This window comes from Protopterus annectens, chromosome 2.part0 (genome assembly GCF_019279795.1).
Source record: "Protopterus annectens isolate FY-2018-M chromosome 2.part0, PAN1.0, whole genome shotgun sequence".
In the NCBI taxonomy this organism is placed as follows: domain Eukaryota; kingdom Metazoa; phylum Chordata; order Ceratodontiformes; family Protopteridae; genus Protopterus; species Protopterus annectens.
In genome coordinates, this window is record NC_056728.1 from 1,065,683,382 (window position 1) to 1,065,695,678 (window position 12,297).

Sequence of the window (12,297 nt, forward strand, 5' to 3'; positions counted from 1 at the left end):
GATCGATGATATGCAACATATAAAACAATCTCTTGATGGCCTTTTTTTGAGTGGAGGAGAAGTGACACCATTCAAGATGAAGCATAAACAAAAATATATTGGATTACATAAAAGAAACATGAAAATAGCAAATCCTATGCAGACATATCTTGGTAGGCAACACGTACCAACTTGTCTGTGAGATAATCACTAATGGCACCCTGGCTGGATTCATCCAAACACTTGATCAACCATAAACCTTGGAAATCTGTCTTCACATCAGAGAAGTAGATGCCAAAGAAAAGGGGGCCCACCACAAAGGAATGAATGATTCCACACGAAACTACTCTAAGAAGGTACCATCACTTGTAGCACAGAGGTATAAAGCACTGAATGTGGTCAAAGTGGTGTGAGTTGAAATAGTACCCCAGGCTCCAAATGCAGCTAGTATGTATGAGAGGAAAGATGTGGCTTTACCTGCTTGTCTGTCCTTGTTGGGGTCTGGCCATAGTCTCTGTGATAGAATCTACCATTAGATGCCAAAGATCACATAGAGGTGCTATCTGTAGCAGTACAGGGGTTTGATTATGTTGCACACAGTGGCAGAAACTAGTAAAAACTAGTGCATTGCATACCATCCATGCAACACTTCTGGCATGTACAGAGGGGGACTGACTGGGATAGAAACAAATTTCCACTGCCTACCTAAGTGACAGTTCCTACAATCAGCTGTCACACACTGAGAAGTGGATGACAGATTAATAATAGAGAGCTTAATGGTTCTCAGGCAGAAGACAGAAAAAGAGATACATAAGCACCACCACCAGTTTTCAGCCTGTATATAGTCATAGAAACATTTCACAATCCTTCAAGTAATGCTTGGGTAATATATAAGCTACTACATTTATCCAGAATACCTGCATGTCGAAATGTACTTATTGAATTGACAAGGCATAAATAAGTGGCACAGATAGAATTACCCTATTAGTGTTATCATAAATACCTTAAGAAATGTCATCCAAATTAAACAAGCAAGACCTGTTCTTCACAAAACCGTACTATGATGAATTGAGAATGTGTAAGCTGCCAATTTCACTGGTAATGAGCCTGATTAAATTCTGCTCCATGACTTTACAGAAAATTCTAGTGAGGAAAATGGATGATAACATCTAGGGTCAGTTACCACCCTTACATACAAGCATCACAACAGCTGTTTTCCAGAGTTAGATCGCACACACTGTATAGAGGCCGAGATTAAAAAAAAATTAAGCAAGATTCCACAATAGCACTTGGCTCTTTGCTAAATACAAGGTAGGTGGTATATTATTTTGCCCCAGTGAGCCCTTATTTTTAGTTCTGATTGGGGTAAGAGGGAGAGGAAAATGCTACCTTTGTCAAGCAGGACAATTGTTGTGGCTTCAGAATTTAAAACCGGTAGTAGTGTTCCCTTCAAGTTCAGTGCATTATTCAGCATTCTTTCAAATACTCCATATATAGATGAAAACAAGCCATGGGATTATCCCTCTTAAGAGTTAGCTACACTCATTTCATATTCAGACTATTCCTAATTATGTACTTCAGATCTCTGAGGTCCTGCGTACACTCCTTTTCTAAATGAAGGTGGAAAATAGTTCATAGAAGCCATCTCAGTTTCTAATGTTTGTTCATCTGAGAAGTCTACCATAGGGCATTTATCCCTGATGTTCCCACCATATATATATGCCTAATAGGCACTAGTTTAGTTTATCTATAAACTGGTTAGTTAGAAGGATAAAAAGAGCTTTTGGAATTCTTAAAGTCTTTGCACACAGATATAAGGCTGACCCTGGAGTTGTCCCTGAATGTAATTGATTTTTTTTAAATCTGTAAATAATTTGTGGAGGAGGAGGTGACAGTAAGCTAGTCAGATTTTATCAAGAGGGGGATAACATTAGTAGGTGAAAAGCCAAAGACAGCATTCAGAGGGACAAGGTCAGATATTTTTCTCCCTCTCTTGAGTAGATGTACAATTGCTCCTAGGCAGATGGCACTTATGAAATCTAGAAACCTCTGGGTGCATTTATTGATAGTTGTATAAGACTCCCAATTCATCAATGGAGATGGCCATATGACATTGCCCAGTGTTAGGGTTTGGGGATTAATTGATATGGGTTGGATTATTAGATAGAGAATAAAACTTTTAAGTGTATCTGCTCAAGTCCTCAGCTGATACTGATGTGGTAAATGACATTGTGAAATATGGCCAAAATGTCAAAGGGATCAAATTCAGAATGTTGACGTATTTAGAGCTAAATTACTGCAATTTAGTGCATAACTGCACAAAAGTCCAATTACATTCCAATGCTTTTCTGAAGTAAGCCTTATATTTCAGTGAATAACTCACTGGTGTTCCTATGCAGTCTGAATAGAGCCAACAAAAAATGAGTCTGGTCAATGTATGATAAAGTAATGAAATCCAAAAATGTTCTGAACATGTAATAGCTATATTACAAAAATCAATATTTACCTTGAGGGAAAGTACCCAATAGTGTACTGAAGTCAAAGGGCACAGGCACTAGCTGTTCTAATATCTGAAGTCGCAGCAATTCTCATGGTTGATAAGTTGGCTAGCTGTTATCTGAGATGAGCAGATAAAATCAGAAATTTTCCTGTCACTCTTAGAAGTTCTAAAAGAAAAAAGCAGTCAGTACTGTTTTACAGAAAGAGTGTTACCAGAACATTGAAACCACAATTATTGGACAACATATAGCTATAGGTATCTCTCTCTTTTTCTATGTGTGCGCGTGAGCGTGTGTATGTGTGTTTGTGTGTGTTTGTATGTGTGTGTGTATGTTTGTGTGTGTGTGTGTGTGTGTGTGTGTGTGTGTGTGTGTGTGTGTGTGTGTGTGTGTGTGTGTGTGTGTGTGTATATATATATATATATATATATACACACACACACATATGTATATATATATATATATATATATATATATATATATATATATATAGAGAGAGAGAGAGAGATAGATATATATGTGAGTCGACATCAAGCATTTGAACTATACAAAGTCTGAATATTAAAACATAAACTAAAATAGCTGGAATCAAATACATTTGAAAGCACAACACCTCGAGTCACAAAGATTCAAACAAAAACTGTTATTTTTACAACCCCCCATACACCCCCACATCAACTCCACTTAAATGTACCACACTACAGGGGAAATATTGCATGTCAAGATACCAGAAGCATTTTTAATGTTCCTTTTCAAACTCTTTCACCAATATTACAGGTGACTGATCCAAGTGAGGACTTGAAGGTAATACATATATATATATATATATATATATATATATATATATATATATATATATATATGGGTCTACTTCTTTTGACCTAACTTTCATTTGCCTGACACTCATTTGCCTGAGACCAAATGACTGAAATTTCATTTGCCTGACACTTCATTTGCCTGACAAGTATTATTAGCAAGAAAATAGAATATGCCCCCTTCCCCACTGCAGTGCGACCCTGGAGTTAGAATATATAGTTAGGGGGGGTGTGGGGGGCAAAGCCCCCCACTTACTTTTCTGTTACTAAGCAATATTACATCAAAAGTTAACAATATCATCTGAAATGAAGTGGGGAGCTGTGCCCCCTACACCCCCCCTAACTATATATTCTAACTCCAGGGTCGCACTGCAGTGGGGAAGGGGGCATATTCCATTTTCTTGCTAATAATACTTGTCAGGCAAATGAAGTGTCAAGCAAATGAAGTGTCAGGCAAATGAAATTTCAGTCATTTGGTCTCAGGCAAATGAGTGTCAGGCAAATGAAAGTTAGGTCAAAAGAAGTAGACCCATATATATATATATATATATATATATATATATATATATATATATATATATATATATATATGGGTGTACATACCTACAACAAAAATTAACTTTTTTGAAATGGGAAAGTACATCCACACTTAAGCGAAAGTGCACTTTAATGAAAGTGCACTTTTGCTTAAGCTCACTAGACCGAACTTACCGCACCACAATGAATGACATTGAAAAATGGGCTATGTCCTCCACTGTGGTGGGATAGTCATGGACCTTAGGGTTAGGGCACAGGTCAAGGTAAGGGGATAGCCCTACTAACTATCCCCTTACCCTAACCCGTGCCCTAATTCTAAGGTCCATGAATGCTAGCCCGTTCGGTCTAGCTGGGTCGCGAAAGTGCACTTTTGTGAAAGTGCACTTTCGCGTTAGTGTGGGTGTACTTTTGAAGTTCGAAGTAGTGAACTTTTGTTCTTCAAAAGTACACACACACACACACACACACACACACATATATATATATATATATATATATATATATATATATATATATATATATATATATATATATATATATATATCTGCCTCTCAAGTAGGTGTTTATTTCACCAATGGACTTGCAGATGTACAGTGGATCAGAAAAGATAGGGCCTTTTTAGGTTTTTCATGTGGGTCATAGAGATCACACCACAGAAACCTGTATGATACTGAGAAGAAGAACAAGTTTGAGATGGTCATTGCAGCTTTTATTATTTAAGACCTTGATTTTGTTGGTGAGGAAGAGTTATGTTATGTGTTTAGACAGGTATATACAGAGAAGGCATTATATTCAGTGATCAGCCTAATAAATGCCGAATTCAGTGGCATGATCACATCCCTGGATGTACATGGTATACCTTTACTTATAAGCTGTACAATGAAAACGACACTCTTACAACACTGGATGCATGGCGATCAAAGGACAGATTGACGTCCACATCATTTTCTAGGTCTCTAATGTCCACATCAACTTTTAAGGTTGTGTTGTTGATCCAGTAGATATATTGGAAGTCATGATAGTCAAATGAGACTATTATGCATTTTTTGGGGATTTAGTTTAGTCCATGGTTATGACACATGCCATTTGTTTGAGAAATACCCTCTTGGAAGATCTTGGCGTCCATTTGAGAGTTTATGATGGCACCAAGGTTACAGTAATCTGCAGACTTGGTCAGCCACAAATCCTTTACATTATTTTTTTACCTCTGAGAAGGAAATGCCAGAGAGGAGCTCCCTAAAGACAAAACCCTGGGAAACACCATAGTGACAGGTCTTTTGGAGGAAGAATAGCCACCTACCCTAATTTACTAGGTTCTATCTGTGAGCCTGTTTGCTATCCGAATAGTGACACTGGAATTAACATTGAGCTCTGACAGTTTGTCAACAATACCTGAGTGTGGGATGGTATTGAATGCCTTTGCAAGATCTACTTATGTGTCAAGTACTAACTTTCTATCTTCCATTGCTTCAGTAACTTTCTTTAAGAAGTCAACAAGATTAAGCAGGCAGAATATAATCTTGAAAAAAAACTGGCTTGGGTCAAGAGGTTTTAGCTTACCTATGTCATTATTTATTCCATACTGATCCTATTCATGCACTTACAAATGAGGCTGGTCAGACTTATGGGTCTATAATTACCTGGGTCCATTGAAGGCCCACCTTTGTACAGAGGGAAGACTTTTTCTGTCATCCATTCATCCAGCAAAAAGCCTGTTTGGACATTTGGACACTGATACTGAATAGTCTCTGTACAGGGTTTGACAGGCCCTATTTCAGGCTCCTCATTATGCAGCCTGGTATGTTATCCACCTCCATACCAGCCATGTTCTTGGCATTGGATACTGCTCTGAAGATGTTTGGGATATTCAGATCTGGGGTGTAGATGTAGGTATGTGATCTGGGAATGTAGGGAGAGGAAGTAATGAAGTTAGTGCTAAATTTATTTGCTACCAGCCTGGCTATACATTCAGGGTCTTAATATGTGATTGCATTTATTATTAGCTCTTATCAGTGCTGGGTATTGTTTATGATGCTTTTAACATTGTTAAAGAAAGCTTTACACTCATGTTTTGCCTTGGTGGCTATGTTTACCTCCTATCTAGCTTTGCTTGATTTGATCAGAGACTAGAGTTCCTTGTAAAGTTTAGCAAGATCATTTTTGACATTTTCATAGGATTATAGGCGGTTACTAGGCTATCAAGCTGGAGGTCATTTCAAGCCTAGCCGTTTCAACCCAATGTAATACCATAGATATTTGATACCCTGGATTATATTTAGTAATCTCCAGGAGGGTTGTGGGTGCTGTCATTGGTAAGACATTACGGTGCCCCATCCACTCATCCAGGTTTCTTTTGAACAGTGTCGTAGAGGTTCTGTACAATTTGTCCTAGGTAGCTGGCATCTCTAATCCCATTTGATTTACAGATGTGCAGCAAATTCATTAGGTTTGGGTCAGAGACTGCTCTGTAAACCAGGCATAAGTCTCCCCTAAGAAGTCTATATGATACTGAGTATAGTGACAGGGATTTTAGTCAATCTGTGTAAGGCACATGTTGGAGTTCCTTGATCTTCTTAGTTAGAAACCTCTGAGGTCCTTCCAATTTCTGCAGGTGCTTTGTATGGTACATGCCAAAAGGGGCATTATGCACAATTATGGGCCTGATTAGTGACAAGCATAGAGGTGTTTTAACCTACTTTGTTAATCAAGTGTGCTATGTAGAAGCCTTCCTTACTACAGTAGATACATGGTGGTCAAGTTAAGGTTGCAGTCTACTTGAGATCCCAGATCTCTTACCACTTCGTAGATACATAGGGTATTGTTGTTAATTTGATAGTGTGAAGGGACATTGATTTTATCAAAGGGAATGATGGTGCATTTCTTTGCATTCATTTTGAGACTGTGACTGAGACACCAGTCATTGGTCTGCGTAAGACCTTCCTGAAGCATACTGATATCATTTGGGGATTCAATAATTGCACCCTGTTTGCAGCCATCCAAAGAATTGGTCAACCACAGTCCCTTAGTTTTGGCCTGACTGAGAAGTATATACCGAACATTAGGGGGTCCAGCACTGACCCTTTTGGCATCCCGCTGGTGACATGTCTGCTTGTTGATGTGGAGTCACCCACTTTGAAAGTGTGTTGCCAGTTTGTCAGCCAGTTGGCAACCCATCTTACAAAAAAGAGGTTTACATTCAGTTTGCTAAGTTTATTGATAATGCCTGAGTTAAATTTAGTATCGAGTGCAATGATTTTTTTCTTTGCCTGTAGAGCCCTGTTTATATTTGGGTTCCACCAAAGGAGTTTACTTTTAAATCTGGGATTGCATTTTCTACAGAATGGGACAGATACATCTTTGCAGCTATTTACATGTGGATAGAATTTGTCATAAAGGGCTCCACATGTGCAGTGAGGTCATCAGGTTGGAGAGGGGTTGTTGAAGGTTATCACTCAGTTTTTGTAGATTAGCCTTCACTTCACATAATCTCTGAATACCAAGGTATTTGAGGATGCTTCTGGCTTGAGTCTTATGGTGAGTGTGATTCATAGTCCAATTTGATGAGGGAGGAAGTTACAACTTGTTGGAAGAGAGCTGTCCCATATTGATTTGGACCAAGTCCAGGATTTTGTTTCCCGCTAGTTGCAGTACAAACTATCTGATCCAGAGAGTCTACATTTGTGAAGTCCAGAAATTTCTGGCCATACATGTAACAGGCTATATAAGTCTCCTAGCTACAGTGGTAGTTGAAGTGCGATAGGAGAATGGTGTTTGACCTAATACATAAGGGCTCCGTAGTAATTAGATAGGAGGTATGGGCCAAGGCAGACATTAAGGAAATCTTATAAATAGCTATGTGATAAGGGGTTTTGTTAACTTGATACAGATGCTCTTCATTTTTATTTGTTTTATAGATTCCAATTTGTAAGAACGCTATTTTACTCCAGAGTGTGCGGGATATATCTGGATAAAACCACATGCATGTACAAAATGCACACAGTACACGTGTCATGCCATAAATTTCATCTGTCTGTGGTTTTATAAGAATATAACCCACACCTTGTCATGCATTAATACACACACACACACACACACACACACACACACACACACACACACACACACACACACACACACACACACACACACACACACACACACACACACACACACACACACACACACACACACACACACACACACACACACACACACACACACACATTCAGGCCCATTGTTAAGATCTCTTCAAAGCTATTAAATGATTACTTTTACCAAAGTAAAAAAATACACAGTGGCAAAACAAAGTAAAAAAAATATCCCAGACACATATAGTACACAACATGAACACCCATATCTTATCAAAATTCTGTCAGTTTACCTAAATTACATTATTTCAGTGAATTGATCCTATACAGTCTGAATATAACTGACAAAAATTGAGTTTGGCAAATTATTTGACCTAAAACATGGAGCTATGATAAAGTACAGACATCCAAAAATGTCCTTACTATGTAATACCTGTATTACAAAAATAACACCTACCTTGGGAGAATTCAAACTTTCCTTTGTCTGTTTTCTAAAGTAAGAAAAGAAAAGATCTTTGAGATCAACAATGTGTTAAATCCTTTCTCTTCGATGAAATGACTGTTATTGGCGAGAAGCCAGCAGTTAGTTAAATCATAAGTAAAGTGCTAAGCAGTAAATGAAAGTTAAAAGTCTGATATTTTAAGCCAATGCATGTGGGGATGGGCCTCATAATCCATGCTTAGCGCTAGAAGCATATATGTCAACAAAAAATTGCTGTTTTGTAGATCACCTTTAAAAAGGAATTTAAGCTGCCTAGCTTAGTGCTTCATTAGCTGAAACTGATATAATTTGTTAAGGTAAGTATATCCATTTATCCCGGTTCAATATATTGTCAGGTTGCAAATAAATACCAGTGATCTTGCTGTACTTGGTTCATGTTATCATCTGAATATTTCTGTTCTTCATAACGTGTACTTGGTCACATAATGTGACAAATGGAAATTGATTATGAACATTACTAACCTTCTAAATCAGGATGGTCATGTGCAATCTGTACTCAGAACTGCTATTGTTCTTTACCACTGAAAAATAAGTGGAATCTTCTTTTCTGGCTTGAGAAACAATATTAAAAGCATAATGTTTCATTAATGGAGATGGTTAAGTGTTATTCTTTTGAACTGCTAAAGGCCTATATAAAACTGTATCAAAAAAAGAAGAAAACTGGTAGGCAGAGAGACGTAAAACAAAGTCCATTTAATAAAACACAAATAATAAACACTGAATAAAATTTTAAAAAACAAGCATGAGTGCTTTCAAACCTTCTAGGTACTTCATCAGATCCAACTGAAACACATATAGCAAGCAGCATTTATAATTCAGTGTCTTAGGTCACGTGTCAGTGATTGCATCGTGCAGCTCTTACATGTTTTGACAACGCATTCCTGTCATCACTTCTATTTATACTATAGAGATGCTCTCTAATCCTGCCTCTTAAGGACCTGCTGGTTTTGCCAACATAGAAATATTTTCAAACCTCGCAAAAGGCACAATAGACCACATTTTGGCTACCACAGTCAACGTAAAGTTTGACATTAAACACTCTTCCTGTGTCTGGATGTATAAACTGATCATCAGTATTAATGTATTTACATACATTGCAGTGACGACATGGGTATGTGCCTATTCTCTCGCTGACAACTTTCCTGTTCTGCTTGGTCAAGGATTTATAACACAGCATCTTCTTAACAGACGGGCGATTCTTAAACCAGAAAGAAAGGGGGCACCTAACAATGCCCTGCATTTTTCATCTGAGGCTAGAACCTTCCATTGTCTTGTAACTATCTCACAGATAGAACCTGAGTCTTTAAAATAAGTAAGACTCATCCGTGTGGGTGGAATTTGTGACAAACTGGGAGAGGTGGACTGTTCTACCCGTTCCTCAAAATAAGGTTTGGTCTGAGTATCTCTCAACAGAATCGTATCATTCTGTGCAACAGAGACTTCTGAGCTATCATACCCCCTATTCAACAGGCTATTTGTTAGAGTCTCAAAAGAATCATACATGTCACTGTCCTTAATATTCAGCCTAGCTGTTCTAAAAAACTGTCCCCTAAGAACATTTCGCTTCACATGTTTGGGATGCATACTCTGAGAATGCACATTATTGGTTTTACAAGATTTTACATACTGCCTCGTGTACAAACCTCCCAAAGTTTTACAAACCTTTGCATCCAGAAATGAGATGCACTCATTCGACCAGTCATAGGTGAATCGAAGAAAGCTAGTGGTACTGTTCAAATACTGTACAAACTGACTGAAAGTCTCTAAGGTATCTCCCCAAACAAGGAACAGTTCATCCACATATTGGCCATAATATAAGATGGACCCCTTAAAATTATTCAGTTCAGAGAATACATACTGTATCTCCCACTCAGCCAGAACCATATTGGCGTAACTGTTAGCACAAACTGTGCCCATGGCCACCCCTGTGTTTTGTATATAGAATTTATCCTCAAATACAAAAGCATTATACCCCAATATGAGCTCTAGTAATGTGCAAACCAAATACACTTTGTTGTTGTCATAGGCAGGGTCTCGACCTAGGAGGTGTCTGATGTTGTCAATGCCAGCATCGTTGGAAATTCAAGTAAAAAGGGAAGATATATCCATGGTCACCAGTAGAACATCTTCTCTATACTCCACAGCAGACTAGTCATACAACTTACTAAGAAAATCCTTAGTGTCCCTCAAAATGCTTCCTACCCCATTGACCACAGGGCAGAACTGATTTTCTACATATATTGACATGGGCTCTATGGCCCACCCTCTACAGAAACTATCAGTCACATGGGTGGGTTCACTTGATCTTTATGTACCTTGGGTAGCCCATAGATTTTAGGTATCACTGCATTCTCAACAAGAAAATATTCATACAGATTTTTGTCTATCACACCTTCCATTAATAAACCTTCAGTGCTTTTTTGTATTCTATCATCCAGTTTCAATACCTCAGTTCTACTCACCGTGGTATATGTTTGTTCATCATTCTACATCAGATTCAGAGCATTCAGGCAGCATAACACATCCATAACTACTATACCGTCCCCTTTATCAGTGGGGTGGAAACAGATAACATCTTGTTTCATTAAGTCCAGTAACGAAAAATATTCATCTTTACTTAAGTTGTTATGACCTTTGCCTGAAGAATGAGAAATATAGTTATAAATGTCATCTACACACAACTTATAGAAGGCTTCTACTAAAGGGATGTTAGTAGGTGTAAAAACCCTAGGTTTTCTATAGACAGGAATATTGCAACTCTCTGTTACCATTCAACAACTTCAATGAAATATTTCTAACAAAGAGTTTAAGGTTAATCAGTAAATCATTAATTGAGGAATATCCAGCAGGTATAAAACTTAGTCCATGATTCAATACATTACTCTGTTCAGGTGTTAAAATGACTGAGGAAAGGTTAAAAATCAAACCTTTCGAATTTTTTTCCGAACTGCAGGACCTGTCTCTACCTGTTCCTATGTGTACTGCCTCTTCTTCAAGTTCCTGTCTTGGCTCGTAGATCTCCCACTCTGCTTCATTCTCAGAAGCTCTTGTGCTTGCAGTAGTAAAAAAGGCTGTTTTGTAGCTGGTGGATCACTCCCATTCTCAACGGCTCCATTAACGCATTCACTCGGCCCTGGGTGTGTAGTTTGGCTCGATATCGTAACATTTCCAACATTGTTATCCAGACCAGACCCGGTTGGAGTAGTAAAACCACTTGAAAAGCTTTGCAGATTATCCTACAACACATCAGCTGTTGCAGCTCGTAGTTGTTCAACTGGTGTTGCCATTACAGCACCTACCCTGCTGCTGAAACCTTCTCGCTATTGGATGAACATACTTCCTTGTAAGCCTTGGTGCGTTCTGATTCGCGGAAAGGCCATCTTTCATCAGACCAGGCAAAAATAAGTCTGCTCTTGAAATCTTTCATATCCCTAGACAATTTCTTCTTCTTGACATCAAGTAAATGCTTGTCGTACTGTGCAATAGCTGCAAAAAGCTCATCCAGCTTATACCTATAAGGTATGAAGTCTACTGAAGAATTAAGTTCAGAAATAGTGTCCATTACTTCGGCTTGTAGTCTGCAAAGTATCTGAGCTGCAGGCATATATATCTGACACTAACTTCTAAATTATAGTTCTGCCATTCTTTTAGTAGGTCAGGTAGAGAATTCCCATATGTGGGCATTTTACATACTGCAAGCTTCTGGGAATCAATTTGTATCACAGATATGCTTCAAAGTGCATCCTTTGCCATTGAAGGCTCTTAAAACGATAGAAGCTATTCTCTACTGAATGGAAAGTTTGAAAAAACAGTTCATAGGTGCCACTCTGCTGTTTCAATAACATCATCTTTTGGTTTACCCATATCCACAAAAAATA